The following is a 16,815-nucleotide window of genomic DNA, read 5'->3' as shown; positions in this document are numbered from 1 at the left end:
GTGTCTTAGGACTTTGTTCCTTCGACAAATGAACTTCATGCCTAAAAGGTAATAATCCTTTCTTGGAGTCCTGCATCTTATATCGAATCAACATTTTATCGATGTACGATGCCTGAGACAATGCTAGTGTTTTGTTCTTGCGATTTCGAACAATTTGGATTCCAAGAACAAACTGAGCCTCTCCCAAATCTTTCATTTGGAATTGTGTCGCTAGCCAATGCTTAATGTCAGTCAGAAATCCCACATCATTTCCAATGAGTAGGATATCGTCAACGTACAACACCAGGAAAGCTACTGTAGAGTTGACTATCCTTTTATAAACACAAAGTTCATCAACATTCTGTTTAAAGCCATAAGATTTGATCGCAGTATCAAACTTTATATTCCAGGATCGAGATGCTTGCTTCAACCCATAAATGGATCTTTTAAGCTTGCAAACCCTTTGCTCGTGATCCTGTTCAATGAACCCCTCTGGTTGAGCCATGGAGATACTCTCTTCAAGATTGCCGTTTAGAAAGGCTGTCTTAACATCCATTTGCCAAATTTCATAATCATAAATGTGGCAATAGACAAGAGTATTCTAATCGATTTAAGCATAGCAACAGGAGAGAAGGTTTCTTCATAGTCCACCCCCTCTCTTTGGGTATAACCCTTTGCTACTAGTCGAGCTTTAAAGGGTTGTACCTTACCGGTTTGGTCTCGTTTCCTCTTATAGATCCATTTGCAACCAATAGGTTTTACCCCATCTGGTTGATCTACAAGTTCCCAGACTGAATTGAAGTACATTAACTCCATTTCAAGATTCATGGCTTTAATCCACTAATCTCTATCTTCATCATTCATTGCCTGTTTATAGGTCAATGGATCCTCAACGCCATCATCAGGTATGATGACTTGAGTTTCTGCCAAACCTAAGTAACGATCGGGTTGAGTTATAACCCTCCCACTACGTCGAGGCATTCTCAACTCTTGAGAAGGATGTGATTGACCAGAAGTGTCAGCTCCATCAACAACTCTTGTTGAAGAACCAGCTTGATCAACAACTCTTGTTGTCTTATCAGTAGCTTCTTTAGAAATCTCACTTAATACTAGTTTGCTATGAGGTTGATGATTTCTTACGTGGTCTTCCTCTAAGAATGTAGCGTTTGTTGATACAAACACTTTATTTTCTTGAGGGTCATAAAACAAATCACCTTTCGTCTCTTTGGGGTATCCTACGAATAGACATAATTTTGAACGACGTTCTAATTTCTTGGGGTTTTGCAACAACACATGTGCTGGACATCCCCAAATTCTGAAGTGACGTAAACTACCTTTACGCCCTTTCCATAACTCATAAGGTGTTTCTGAAACACTCTTAGTAGGAACCATGTTCAAAATGTATGTAGCAGTCTCCACTACATATCCCCAAAACGGATCGGGTAATTGAGCGAAACTCTTCATAGACCGAACCATGTCTAATAGAGTTCTATTTCTCCTTTCTGATACACCATTTTGTTGAGGCATACCAGGGGCTGAGAGTTGAGACCTTATTCCATGTCCTATCATATAGTCCTGAAATCTTAAGTCCATGTACTCTCCTCCTCGATCTGATCGAAGTGTTTTAATAGTTTTACCTAATAGATTCTCAACCTCAGTCTTATACTCTCTGAATTTTTCAAGAGCTTCGAACTTGTGATGCATTAGGTAAAGATAGCCATACCTTGAATAATCATCAATAAAAATGATGAAATATTCATACCCTCCTCGTGCTTTGACATTCATTGGACCACAGAGATCTGTATGCACGAGTTCTAAGGTTTCTTTGGCTCTATAACCTTTTTCGGAAAAAGATCGTTTAGTCATTTTACCCTCAAGACAAGACTCACATGGAGGTAAACAGTTGTCTTCTAACTCATTTAGAAGTCCTCTTTTGACCAATCTCTCAATCCTATTGAGATTAATGTGACCTAGTCTTAAGTGCAAAAGATAGGTATTAGGAGAAATCTTTTGTCGTTTATTTTGAGTTTCAGCTGTTTTAAACATCTCGGTATTTAAAATAGCTTTTGTTTCGCTCGATTTTTTGTCGTTTATTTTGAGTTTCAGCTGTTTTAAACATCTCGGTATTTAAAATAGCTTTTGTTTCGCTCGATTTTAACATATATAAGTTGTTTTCTAGTTTTGCAGAACAAATATGAATACCTCTTTTGAAAATGAACACTTCATCGATTTCAAAAGATACTTTATACAATTGTTCTAATAAACAAAAGATAGATATTAGATTCATTTTCATTTCAGGAACAAAAAGTACATTATCTAATATAATGAATCTATCTCCAAAAAACAACTTTAAATTTCCTACTGATCTTGCTGAGACAACCTCTCTTGTTCTAACCCTGAGTGTTATCTCGTCGTCCGCAAGCATTCTCCAGGAGCTAGTTTCCTGGTAAAAAGAACAAATATGATTAGTCACCCCTGAATCTAGTATCCAAGTTGAGTTGACATACTCAACTAAACATATTTCTACAACGAGTAAATCATATTTACCTTGTTGTGTCTTTTCGGCTTTCTTCTCTACAAGGTATTTTGGGCAGTTTCTCTTCCAGTGCCCGTTTTTGTTGCAATGGAAACATTTTCCTTTATCTGCTTTTTGAACCTTGTGTTTGCGGTTAGTAGGAATCTTATTTTTTCCTTTACTCTTCTTCTTCATCAAAACACTTTTAGAAGTTGAAGGTCCAAACTTATTTTTGGAGGACGATCCTCGTAGTAATTTCTTGGAGATAGAAACATTTGCCTCTACTGTTTGTCCCTTGTTCATTAAGAGGGACTGATAAGTTTGTAGCTCATTGAGAAGAGCAGTCAAGTTATATTCTATTTTGTTCATAACCACATTGGTGCGGAACTGGAAGAAGCTCTTCGGAAGAGACATCATGATAAAACTGACTTGACTCTTCTCATCAATGACAGCTTCATTTTCTTCTGCCACATTGAAATGGACCATCATGTCCAGGACATGTTCTCTAACTGAGGTCCCTTCTTTCATACGACAGTTGTAAATGTATTTTATGGCTTCATGTCTAAGGGAGAAGGACGGTTGTCCAAACATCCCTTTTAGAGATTCCATAATCTCTTTAGCAGTACCCATAACATCGTGTTTCTTAGCCAAAACATCAGATATGCTGGCTAGAATGTACACTCGGGCTTTATCATTTGCCTTTATCCATCTGTCATACGCATCCAGAACTGTTCGGTTTGCATTTGAGCTGGGGTTTGGAGAACACTCCTCAGTTAAAACAAACTTTAAATCATCAATGACCAGTATTGTGTTTAGGTTTGATTTCCAAGTTGTGTAGTTGTCACCGTTTAATTTCTCAGAAGCGAGTAATTGTACTATTGAGTTTGTCATGCTGTGATATAAAGAAAATTCTATTAGTGATTTGACTTAATCCTGTTTAATCCAATCAGTTTTAGCAAATGTAATAATGTACCCAAATCATTATTAATTTGCAACGATACTTTAGTGATTTAGAGCAACTGCTACCGAGGGGCAGTCAATCACTCATTCACTAAACCAAGACATTCTTGACTTAAACACTATTCCCAGAATAACTCTTTGTTCCTATAATGAGCAGTGTTCTTTAGTTATCGCTGTTTTGGTCAAGAATATACCAACTCTTAGTATTTCTTCGTAAGTGTGACCCGCCATTTTCAGACCTCATAGATCGGTCCCAACAAAGCTATCGAATGAAAAAGCCAAAGTTGGGAACGGACCTAAGAAATCCTATCCCATTTCTGGAGTTTGCGTTGTTTCGACTCCCATGTTACGACCCTCCGAATGGGTAGTTGCTCTAGGGCAACATGCAGGTGGAACATGGGAACCTCACGGTGCAACCTAGTGGTGGAGACCATAGGACGTATTTGACATACTTTCTTCTCCCACTTACTATAACTACTTTCTCTATTCACCTTGTTATTGACTCATGCAAATACCTTCCGAATGGAGGATGCTCCCAGGGCGACACGAGGCCAAGCATGAATCTCACTGTGTGAATTTTACAGAGAGCGTGAAAAGAAAACGATGTATCTTATACACCTTTTTCCTCCCACTAAGTATTTTAGATGGTTGGGTATACTCATTACTTAAGTATATTCCGGCTAATTAAATATAACTTAAGTCTAGGTGATTTTTCTAAATCTTACATCACTTAAGCATGCTCATAAAACTGGGCTAACTAAGCTCAAGTACTGGTCCGATCTCCAGGTAGTAGGTGTTCCGTAAACCGTCAACTTAAGTACATCCAGCCTTAGACAAGATCGTGCCAGGTGAGCTTTCTCGTAACCGCAATTTCGTAAGACATCGACCTATTTTAACTATTAAAATTGATCGTGCTAGGGTCTTAACCCTAAGTGAGCAAGCACTTACCTTTATTATAGATTTTAACGTCTATCTCGTTTTATGACGTTGAAAATAACCTATAACATGCATCTAACATGCTTTATATAACAATTATATAATCAACCATTCCATGCAATAATATAACAATTTATATCGATCACTCATGGAACCCTAAACATGCATACTATACATTATAACACTTATAACATACTTGGAATGCATGGAACATGCTTAGCCTATGGTGGGATTTTAAATCTACATGACATACTTTATGCATATACATTTTCTATTTAATTAAAACATACATTCATAATGCATAATTAATTAAACACACTAAAGTGGGTTGGTTTTGGCATTTTAAAGCAAACATTTAACTAAATTATTACACTAATAATTAAAAATAACTTGAGCCGCTCCCAAGGATCATGAACTGGGCGATCCAACCCTTAATAACGTTGAATCGGACCCCAACGACAGAAGAAACACCCGAACCGCCTCTTCCATCTTCTTCGGTTCAGCTTGCTATCTCTTCCATTTTCGATCAATTACAACCTAAAATGGACTCTAATGACTCCATAAAAATTACAGACCTTTCTTCATTCATTCAAGCCCATACACGTTAGGCTTATTACAATAATTGTATCAAATAGAAGCATAAAAAAAATTGCCAAAACCAAAACCATCCACTTTAGCAACCACAAATTTCATTCATGAAATAGTACCCACCATGATCAAATTAATGTAAATAAAGTGCCTAAAACTTGCTCTGATACCAATTGATGGTGTTAATATAACACATAAGAAAGCATAGACACTTTTAGAACATTAATTATAGTATATAACTAGCATGTTCATAAGTATTAAAACTTAATTAGTTTAGATACTAACCTTTTGTAGTTCAAACTTCTTTTTCCTCACAAACCGGTTTCGAACCACCACTAGTGTCTTCTCCACTATCCTCCGGCCTTAGAACGGGATTGTGGAATCTGGTGAGTGACTAAACTTGGGAGGGATTTTGTATATGTGAAGAGAGTGTTTGTGAGAGGTTTTTCTCAAGGTTTTCCACCAAGAAGAAGAAGACCTTCCATGTACCATGATCACTCTATTTAAAGAGTCATGTTTGCATGTTCATGCAAATTTGAGATCACCAAATTTTGACACTTAAAATTCCACTCAAATGTTTGGGATTATGTGGCAAGCATGCATGTTTGAGTTAACCAAATTTTGACACTCAAAATTCCACTCAAACTTGTAGGGTTTATTTGGCAAACATGCAAGTTTGGTTAAACCAAATTTTGACACCTCAAAATTCCACTAACATGGATTTTTCCATGAGATGAAGTCAACCTTTTGACTTTTTTCATTTTAATTCAACAATTAATTTGAATAATGAATTTCAAATTAAAATAACGATTAATTAAACTATTTAATTAATATTTAATATTAATTCAAATGCCAATCTCAATCAGTTCCGACACATAATTGATTAAGATATTTAAATCTTATTTAAATATCTCAGATTCTCTCCTTTTGTTTAATTCGTAAATAAAACAAAAATGCGGTTAAATATATCGTATATATGTAGCGCATATTCCCTAATTTGAATTCGAACACTTTGAACTCAATCGTCACACTGTTCTATGGTTTAGTCCGATATGAGCTAGCAGAGGGACCTAATGGACCTATAGATCGTGGGCTCCAACGATCCAAGATTAACAGGCTAAACTCATTAACCTTGTTAACCAACATTTGTTAACTATTAGGACACTCCACTATAGCCTAGTAGTTGAAGGCAAGTGCTATTTTTTTTAGATGAAGGCAAGACAACCATGTAGGGTCACTATATAGGCTATGAGAATGAAGGTTTGATAGTGGCATATGATGATGTAATTAATATGAATTTTAATGGTTAACAATTCAAAAATTATGAAAAGGTTGTAATAAATAATTATTGGAAAAAAAATTAATTGTCCAGTTGAGTGAACCACGAATTATTCATCATCTTTTTAAAAATTAAAATTAAAGTTGGATCTATAATTAAATAAATAAATAAAGAAAAGAAAAAGAAAAATGTAGCAATTATCTCTACAATTTGCATTTCATTGACGGAGAGTATTGACACGGACCATTGTATTTTTTTTTCATTAGTATGTCGATCTCTAATATTGTCAACCAAATCCACTTTTAATCATATCGTATAAAATTGACCTTATATTTTATAAAAATATCAACACATAATATTAATAATAACCCTCTTCCTCGTTTAAAATAGTAAATTCTTATGCGACGGTTTAAATATTTTCATAAATTTTTCAAAAGTTCCCATGGACTATGAGATCTCACGTCGGTTGAAAAAGAGAACGAAACATTTCTTAAAATAATGTGGAGACATCTCTCACAGACACATTTTAAAACCGTGAGACTAACGGCGATACGTAAACGGGCCAAAGTAGATAATCCCTGCTAACGGTGAGCTTAGGCTATTACAAATGGCATTAGAGCCAGACACCGAGCGGTGTGCCAACAAAGACGCTGGCCCCCAAGGGGGTGGATTGTGAGATCCCACTTTAGTTGGAGTGGAGAATGAAGCATTCTTTATAGGAATGTGAAAACCTCTCCCTAACAAACATGTTTCAGAACACTTCAAACTAATAGAACACATTGTCCGTCTTACTTGTTTCAAAATATAACGTTGTTATTTAAAATTAAAACAAAACAATTACAAATGGAATAATCTAAATAATGAAATAAAAGCGTCCTATACTCCTATGACTAAAAATTTAAACATGCAACTACCTTATGCACGGGCCACAGTATCTATTTCCGATGTCGTCGTCGTCCGTACATGGGCGTTTTGTCTTTACCTGAAAAATGATATTTGGCACACGGCTTGAGTATTTCGAAAAATATTCAGTAAGTGACCCACTGTAGGGGTCATGCTAATGAAAACACATGCAACATGCTCTTGGGATCGAGCTCTAACTCATCTAGGAGTGACCTCCAATCTCGAACAAATTGGATGTGTAGTACTTCTTTACACATGACCCGCACGTGCGAGCGTGAATCCTCCAGGCGCTCGCCTGGACCCTCTAATCAAGCTAATCTGTAGCGACGTCTAGAAGTCAGCGGAACCCCATAGTGTCATGAACTATTCAAACTTCATAGTTTGTCTTATTATCATAGGTTTAATGTATGGAGCACAATTGTGAGTATGAACTATTTATTGGGCTGCTTTTCTTGAGGCTTCATGTAGCGCTTGAGTATTTAAAAAAAAAAAAGGGAAAAAAAGAAAAAATAAAATAGGTCACAATAGAGGCAAACCAGTCATTTTGCCCTTATTACTTGAGGGGTCTCTTTTGGCTGATGCATAATTTGGAAAAGAGAAAAAAGAGGGGAGAGGAAGAAGAAAGAAGAGGGAAGAAGATTAAGGTTTTGAGGGTGGAGGAGGAGATCGGATCTGAATGGACGCTGGAGATTCGAGTCCCCAATCTAAATCGTCAATAGTCCGAGGCAAGGTGCTCTATAGAATCGCACTTTCCTATTTCGTCAAAATGTCCAAGAACTTCAGGTTAGTCCATGAGTGTCTAAATCGAGAAATAATTAAGATTTTCATGTGTTAGTGACGTTTTGTGTTGATCCTTGGACTCTTACCCTCAACAGCGCTATCTGGTTAAGTTCTGGAGTGAAGGCGGCCAAGATTGGCGTTCGAATCGGAGTTTCAAGAAAACGTGATTTTTGGTAACAACTCGTATTTTTTTTCTCCGAATTCGAACTCAAATAATAAGATCTGTGATTATCAAAAAATTTTAAGAAAATTGTTTCGAAGGAGTAGAATATGAGATTTACAAGGTTCGTGAAGAAAATTTGTCGAATCGGATTACAAATTGGAAGATAAAAAAGTCGAAAGAAAATAGATCGAAACGTGAAGAGACCTGGAAAATGAAAAAAAACGCAGGAGAGAGGGTGGAGGCCGCCACGCGTTGGTCGACAACGGAGGAGAGCGGCGGAACCGGTGATCGACACGTGTCAATCACCGGCTGATGAGGCACGACCTCACGCGGCAGGACACGCGTCAGGCGCGCAGACCTGGCCGGCCCGACCCGCGCCGCACGTGAAGCGCCTGACCCGGTGCCTCTGACCTGCACCTACACGGGGAGCAGCGCGTGGGGCACGCGCGCGTAGTGACCCTCCACGGCGCGCGTGTCGCGCGTGGGGGTGTGTGAGGCACCGATTTTCTTCCCATTCGGTCTCTATTTGCTTGTTTTCCGATCTGATTTTGATGCTGACCCTATTATTATGTGAATTAGGACTTGTGAAGGAAATTTCAGATTTGTTGGAATCCATTCCGTCAAGAAAACTCGAACTCGGGAAGGCACGCGTCAACCAAGTAAGTAGCCATTTGGATTCCCACGAGCAGTACTTGTAGGAACCGCTAGGAACAAGCATGCATGCTACCACCTATGAAATTAGCTAGCTGGACTTAGCATAATAGTATAGAAACTGCGAATATGAGATGATTATGGAAAGCTAGATACGAAATGTGTATTAAATCTGTTTTGATTGAGACTCTGATAATGTATGTATGCATGAGGAGGTTGGGAAACTTGTGAAATCTGCGCTCCGGGTAAAGATGGACGTTATCTTCCCGTTGAGCATGTTTGTTAATATTGCATGAACTGCTGCGTGTTAACTCTTATGCATAATGATTGCTTGTGTATCTTTCTTGATGAATAGGAAGAAATTATGAGCTTAGATTAGGGTGCTTGTGACTAAGTAGGCTAGACGAGACCCTTGATTGGGGGACCTCTAGAATACCGTGCAATTAGACCCGCAAAATGATTACCGGCAGATCCAGAGCCCAGAATTCCAAACTCGATAGGTTTGTGAGACCAGGCACAGAATCCTAGAGATACATGAATCTATGTCTAAGCCACCAGGTTCTACCCTAGAAAGAATAATAGGTCACCACGGTAACTATAGGTAGCCCGCTAGAGTTGAGCAGTGTAGGTAGTGTCATCAGAACCTCCACTTCCCTCTCTCCTCCGATATCGTACTGTCGAGACAGAGCTCCGGTACGGTGATCGTTGAGTTTAGCAGATCCGGATACGGAAGTGTGACAGGTGCCCAGACCTAGTGGTGATAGCTAAGGGGTCTTCTGAACAAGACTGCTAGGCCGTAGAAACCCGTCCCTGAGCGGGGGACGTGGAGCCACATAGGATGACTCAGTAGCTGACCGGCACACAGGGGGTCACACCCCGTTTAGTGGATGTATGGTCCCGTGTGAGGGTCGCCAGTTAACCTCCATGGATGATGTTCAGATAGAGTCACATTTTTAGATCCAGGCATACCATCCCCTCAGATTTACTTATGAGGTCGCACCTCACCCCAGGACATTGATCATTTCAGTGCTTAAGATGGGCAAGCCTCCTAAGATACAGAAAAGAGAGTTGCAGCTTAGATCACTCTCCTTAGAAACCTGAGAAAGACCGTGGTTACCCACCAAGATAAGGATGCGAAAAGAGCCTACAAGTAGCCTGCTTACTGAGTATTTTTATACTCATTCCTTTCTACTCTTTTTTTTTTGGTGAGTGATGCCATGGATCGAGGCTGGAATGCATGCTGAATCTTAATGCCATAGAGGAGTGTCCTTGGGCGTCTAGGAGTCTGTGCATAATTTTGTTAGATTTGTCATGCATTGCTTGTAAACCGTTTCCATACTTTTCTTACTTGAAAACCTTGTTTAAACCTTTTACGTAATTGCAAAAGTTTTTTTTTTTTTTGAAATCTCGTCTTCTCTATTTGTTATTACACGATTTTATTGCATAGTCTGTTGGTCCAGCCCTTGATTTCGAGATTCAAATTTTGGGCTGTGACACTTCAACTCTGGAGAAAGGAGAGACTTAAAATATAAATATATCTAAGAATAGCTCAACAATCCTCACATTTGTGCCGATCAAGGTAGGTCTTAAACAAAGATACTCTAATTTTCCATACGTTAATAACTTCGCCTACGAAATGGCTTTAATGTTAGCTTGGTTGTATGATGCATGAACCTCCATATATTACACTACATAAACTACGATACCATGTACGTCGTGGTGTTATGCACGCTCCTTTCCCTCCATAGCTTCTGCCAACGTGAGTTTAAGCTAGCCCAACAAGTAGACTTAGAGGATACGTATACGAGTCTGCTAGGTGGATCTATGTGTGCATGTGTAGAGAAATATTACACATTCAACTCTATCCAGACTGAAAAGTAGAGATCGTTGCATGTATTTGCATTTTCCGACCGCAACAGTGTGATTATTTATTGAGTATTTTTTTAAATTATCAAACCAAGTGTTATTTTCTTTTAGATGAAGGTAAGACAACCATGTAGGGTCACTATATAGGTTATGAGAATGAAGGTATGATAGTTGCATTTTCTATTCAAGTTATAGCCCTTAGGTTAGATATCAAAATTAGTTACTTAACATTAATGTTTAAAATATGGAAGTCTCGATTTTATGGAAATGTCAATATCAATAGATAATTTTGAAAAAAAATATATATACAACAAAAATACTAATAAATTAAATTAATAAAAAAAAAAACCTATTTTACAATTTTAAATATATTAAAATACTTATCATTGACTCGAGATAAAAGAGGCATATGATGATGTAATTAATATGAAGTATAATGGATAACAATTCAAAAATTATGAAAAGGATGTAATAAATAATTATTAGAAAAAAAAATAATTTCCAAGCTTAGTGAACCACGAATTATTCATCGTCTTCTTCAAAATTAAAATTAAAATTGTTTCTATAAATAATTAAATAAATAAATAAATAAAAGAAAAAGAAAAATGTAACAATTATCTCTACAATTTGCTTTTCATTGACCGTGACCGAGAGTATTGACACGGACCATTGTATTCTTTTTTCATTAATATGTCGATATCTAATATTGTCCACCAAATCCACTTTTTAATCATATTGTATAAAATTGACCTTATATTTAATAAAAATATCAACACAAAATATTAATAATAACCCTCTTCCTCGTTTAGGATAGCAAATTCTTATACGATGGTTTAGATATTCTCATAAATTTTTCAAAAGTTCCCATGGACTATGAGATCTCACGTCGGTTGAAAAAGAGAACGAAACATTTCTTAAAATAATGTGGAAACATCTCTCACAGACACATTTTAAAACCGTGAGACTAACGGCGATACGTAACGGGCCAAAGTAGATAATCCCTGCTAACGGTGAGCTTAAACTATTACAAATGGCATTAGAGCCAGACACCGAGCGGTGTGCCAACAAAGACGCTAGCCCCCAAGGGGGTGGATTGTGAGATCCCACGTCAGTTGGAGAGGAGAACGAAGCGTTCTTTATAGGAATGTGAAAACCCCTCCCTAACAAACATGTTTTAAAACCGTAAGGCTGACGGCGATACATAACGATTCCAAACGGGTAATATCTACTAGCGGCGTACTTGGGCTGTTACACTGACATCCATATTTTCATTAAATTGAGGTCTCTACATTTTTCATCAACATTGTCATTTAAAACTTGAGTGTCAATATTACTCTCTTTAATTTTTCGTCATGAAAATTTTGAAGTTAAGGGTTTATTATGATTTCATGCAAGTGACACAGGTGAAACAAGATTTGAGGTTTCAAACATATGCATCGTCAAATTTGTAATAAGACACAAGAATAGACGAACAACGTTGTTCATTTGAAAAAAAAACTACGTACCATTATGTTACATTGCATTGTAATGAAACTATAAAAAGATGGTGGAATTCTGAGAAGATTTCCAAACCCATCATAACACGACGTACGACCAAACCGATTATTTAAACACGACATTGAAATGGAAAATTGAAGAAGAAACAAGAAACGGAAATGAAAGGATTTGGTTTCAAGCAGGGCATTGGAAGCCGGACGGAACCTTCTTTCCACAGTAGTTCAAAAGCAAGCTGAGGGAAACTGAGAGGTCAATCTTGAGACCCAAGGCTCTGGCCTTCACCGCAGTGCAAAGGCACACAGCAGCTTCTAGGTCAACAAGGCCTTGGATTAGGGTGCAGCATGGGGATCTTGGTGGTGAGCCGATCACTAAGTGCACTAGATCGTCCAGCAAGTCGGCGCAGACGCCAAGCTTGAGGGTGTTCCTGGGGCACTTGGAGAGTGATGGTTGCTGCCTTGACGGGGTGGGCTTGTGGGGCTTGGGTGGCGGCGGTGGGCAAGGGACATAGGTGGAGCTGACCATAGTGAAGAAGAGGAGGTTGAGGAGGAGGAGGAGGGCAATGGGAGAAGAGAGCTTGGAAGCCATTGGTGGAGAGATATTGAAGGGTTTGTAGGTTTGTGCGATGGCTTGTGAAGAATTATTAGAAGGGTTGGGGTTTTTATAAATGGGGTTTGAGAATTTGTTGTATTTTAAAACAAAAATTCCTTATAAATTGCTGGATATGAAACACCCAACTTTTTCAGTTATTTTATTAACTTTTGAGGAATTGACTTGAGAGATGAGTTTTTAATTAGTTTGTCTTTTTTTAAAATATAATAAAAATGTCAAATGGCCTACAAAATAGACCAAGTGATGTTTGATAATAAGATATCAAATACTTTTTAAAACAAATTAAATTTTGTACCAAGCAGGAACTAAAACATGTTATATACCTAATGTCATGTCATGTAAAGTAAAGGCATGTTATAGATTATATTATACTAATGATGATGCATGATGAAAGCCATGATGAATACTATGCATACATGTCTCGTATGTGTACTATGACATGAATAAAAGGATAAATGAAATGATTCTTACTGATTTTAAGTCATTGGGACCTCACGCATTTATGTATGTTGTGCATCATGATACATCTCCGTTATGTTAGTACATATGTGTACTTTCGATATTTATGTTGTCGTGATATCATGTGGGTCTTTCCCTCTGTGGTGTTCAGCGCGTCAGCACATTTAACCCAACGAGTCAAGCCTTAGGGGTATGTAAACGAGTCCATCCTTAATGGTCCATGTGCGCATGTGAGCTGTAATGACCCAAAATTTTCTACTTAATTTAAGGTCGCTACTGTATACATACCATAAACATTGAATGCGGAAGACTTTATTTGAATTCCATAAAACATAACCTTTATTTTAAAACAAAGTCATGGACTTACTTGTTTTGAAAACATCTTTAAAACGACACAACAAAAGACTAAATAAAATGAATAGTTTAAGTTAAAAACATCCTATTCTAGCCCATGTCTAACAAAATAAATACCATTACCCTCTGCATGCGCCTTGGTCTCGAGTTGCGATATCGTCGTCAACCGTACCGGAATGCCTTACCTTAACCTGAAAAATGTAGTAGCATATGGCTTAGTATTTAAAGAAATACTCAGCAAGTGACACCACTATTGGGGTTAAATGCAACAATCACATGCAATGAAATGATGAGACCTATCTTTCATTTCGTTTTCCCTACGATGCTGTCGTAACGGATAATTTTGGACGTGTACCATATACTCTACACACAGCCCATACGTGCGAGCATGGGCTCACCAGCTAATTCACACACTGCTGGGCCACCTTCCTTATCCGGTGGGCATACTCTGGGAGCCCCTTAGGCCAGACACTCGGTAGAACTAGTAACCATCACGGCAGCGCTATGCAGAGCATAACGATCGTTGTCCTGCCATTGGATGTACGCGTCCGTACCCTCGTGATGGGATAGGGGTATCCCTCCCAAATGCATGAGCACACATAATGCATGAGGTCCCAAAACTTTTCCATTTTCATTATCCTTTAATACAACCCCGCTAGCATTATGTACGTATCATATCATTTTTCATATCGTTTCAGATATCGTTCATCATTCATGTCATATCGTTTCTCATCCTTCAATTCTCAAATCATACATAATTCTAACGGGGTTATACTTCATGTCATTTATCGTAATTTCATGTCATTCATATCGTGCTGTATACACACAATTTAGGAGACCTAACATAACGTTCTATGCTTTTAACATAACATTTCATCATATACACATCATACCATAACATATTGCATCACAATGTCTCATATCATAAACGAGTCATAACATAAACACTTCATAGTCATATCGTTCTCTAACTTATTATAGCCTTAACGTTCTTTACTTATCACAGACATATCATTACGTTAACGTACCTTAGTCATCTCATCACAAGAACTTAACCTAACGCTATCGTTCTATCAATCTATCACAACAATATCCCTTTCTACCCGTAGCCTAACTGTATTCTTCCATCAATCTCTCTTATCCATATCACTCTGGTATGTAACCTAACGTTAACGTTTCATGAACGTATTTTACTCCTATCGTTACATTTCGTTTTTTGCATCCTTCTCGTATCCTATCTCAAACATATCATTGAACACTTCGTACCGTAATTATTATTAAACAATTCACATATTATAACATATACATAACAAATAAGAAGTATATCGATCCATAAAAAATTCACACATATCAATATATATGACACGTGCAGAATCATGGGGCACGTGTCAACAGCAAATATAACCATGCCGATAGTAAGTTCACTTACTTGGCTAGCTTAAATCGTTGCCACGAATATATCTTTAATGAATGTTCGATTCCGTCCTTTGAAATCCGAGTCAACCTATGTGAGCCCAGAAAATCAGTTTCAAGTTTGAAATCTATAAAATTATTTCTCTCATTTACATGGGTCCATTGTTAAAAGTCTTGAAATATAATCAATAATTATATTTTTATTAAAAATCTTATTTTCCATGGTTACTATTGTAGAAAGAAAAATATATACAACTATTTAAGTTATTCTGAGCTTTACTACTCTCTGTATTTACCATCTGCATTTACCTTTCCCTCTATATTTAGTTTGTGGTTTTTAATTCCCTAATTTTTTTTTTGTTCCCTATGCCCTTTTCATTCTGTTCTCATGTATTCTAAATTTACAGTGGATCTATGAAAGGCTTTCATAAAAATTCTCGTAGAATCGGGGATTGGTTAGTTCTATTACAATTGAATCCCCTGGTAGACCAGCATATACCTTTACTAACTCCACTGCTGCTCCCTCAATGCTATGATCTCTGTTTCCAAATCTTTCCTTACCTCAATGTTTACTATTCACAAATTTTCATGGTCATTCTATTTTTAATCTATTCATTTGGCTATTGATATAAATTTAATCTAATATTACTAATGATTTGCTAGAATTCATATGAATGATGGACATTTAGTTTCTAACTCAAAGCTAAACCATTGTATAATTCAATGAAGATCTAACTATAATTGATTGTGATTTCTAAAAAAACAATAGGATAAAAGAAAATGAAGATTTCATATATATCTTATTGATCAGATCTATCTTCACATAAATCTCACATGAATCACAACCGAGTAAATCTGAAGTTGTTTTTCTGTTTATTTTTTTTTTGCAAGGAACTGTTGCTCTGTGGCATGAGCATGAGTTGAGGAGAGATAATTGTGGGGAGGGATGAAAGGTTAGTGGAGAGGGGGAAAGGTTGTTTTTTTTGTTTATTTATTTATTTATTTTTATTATTTTTTTTTTATAATTATTTTATTTGTTTCTTTTTTTCTTTATTGTTGGGCTATTACATGAGGGGTGTCTGAAAAAGTACACACATCTAACCTTACCCAGACTAGAAAGAGCTCAATGTCATGTTATATTGTTTTAAAGCTTAGGTCCTATCATGTATATGTTTGTTTGGATTATCTGACCCCAACAGTACGATTACTTATTGAGTATTTCTTCAAATACTAGCCACATACTACCCTTATATTTTAGGTAAAGGTAAAGCACCCCTACACATACGACCGTGATTCTAGAATGGTCATAGAAGCTATGTTATGAGAGTAGTATGCATTGTTTTTCTTCATGGGTAGTTCAGGGTTCTCATCTTCATACTGGAATCATGTTAATGTTTCTTTTCTAACGTTGATGGTACTTGTTATTTCTTATTTTTAAATTGAATGTGTAAATTCATAGCTTCATAAGAAAGATTCTAATGAGTATTTCGTTGAAGAATCGTACGTGTAGTGACACCTCTCATCCAGGTTAGTGAATATAAGGCATTACCGTAATTTAAAAATAGAGACTATTGTCAACTAATCAAAATTTATTTGTTTATCCTAATAGAAGTTAGGATAATTCATCAAAATTAAAATGATTAATTGAGAGTGACGCACAAATAATCTACTAGTATGATTTGATTGTTCAAAAACTATTTATTGTCTCGCCGACATAATACTTTAGTAGATCGAAAATAGAAAGTTTATATTTAAAATATATCAAAAAAAGAAAAAAGATGAACTTGAAAAATTGGAAGGCATCACTCCAAGACAATTTACTTAAAAGAAAGTCAAAGTAATGAACAAGCAAAGAGAGGTGTG

The 16,815-nt window shown here is 36.8% G+C and overlaps 1 pseudogene; it reads right to left on the bottom strand.

Moving 5' to 3' along the window:
* Positions 1-12,127: 12,127 nt before the first annotated feature.
* On the bottom strand, positions 12,128-12,702 carry LOC147791441 (14 kDa proline-rich protein DC2.15 pseudogene; annotated as a pseudogene).
* Positions 12,703-16,815: the final 4,113 nt, after the last annotated feature.

This window comes from Cucurbita pepo, chromosome 8, assembly GCF_057944985.1.
Source record: "Cucurbita pepo subsp. pepo isolate OVF chromosome 8, ASM5794498v1, whole genome shotgun sequence".
NCBI classification, from domain to species: Eukaryota; Viridiplantae; Streptophyta; class Magnoliopsida; order Cucurbitales; family Cucurbitaceae; genus Cucurbita; species Cucurbita pepo.
The sequence above is the reverse complement of the archived record's forward strand: the minus strand, read 5'-3'. Positions and strand labels throughout refer to the sequence as shown.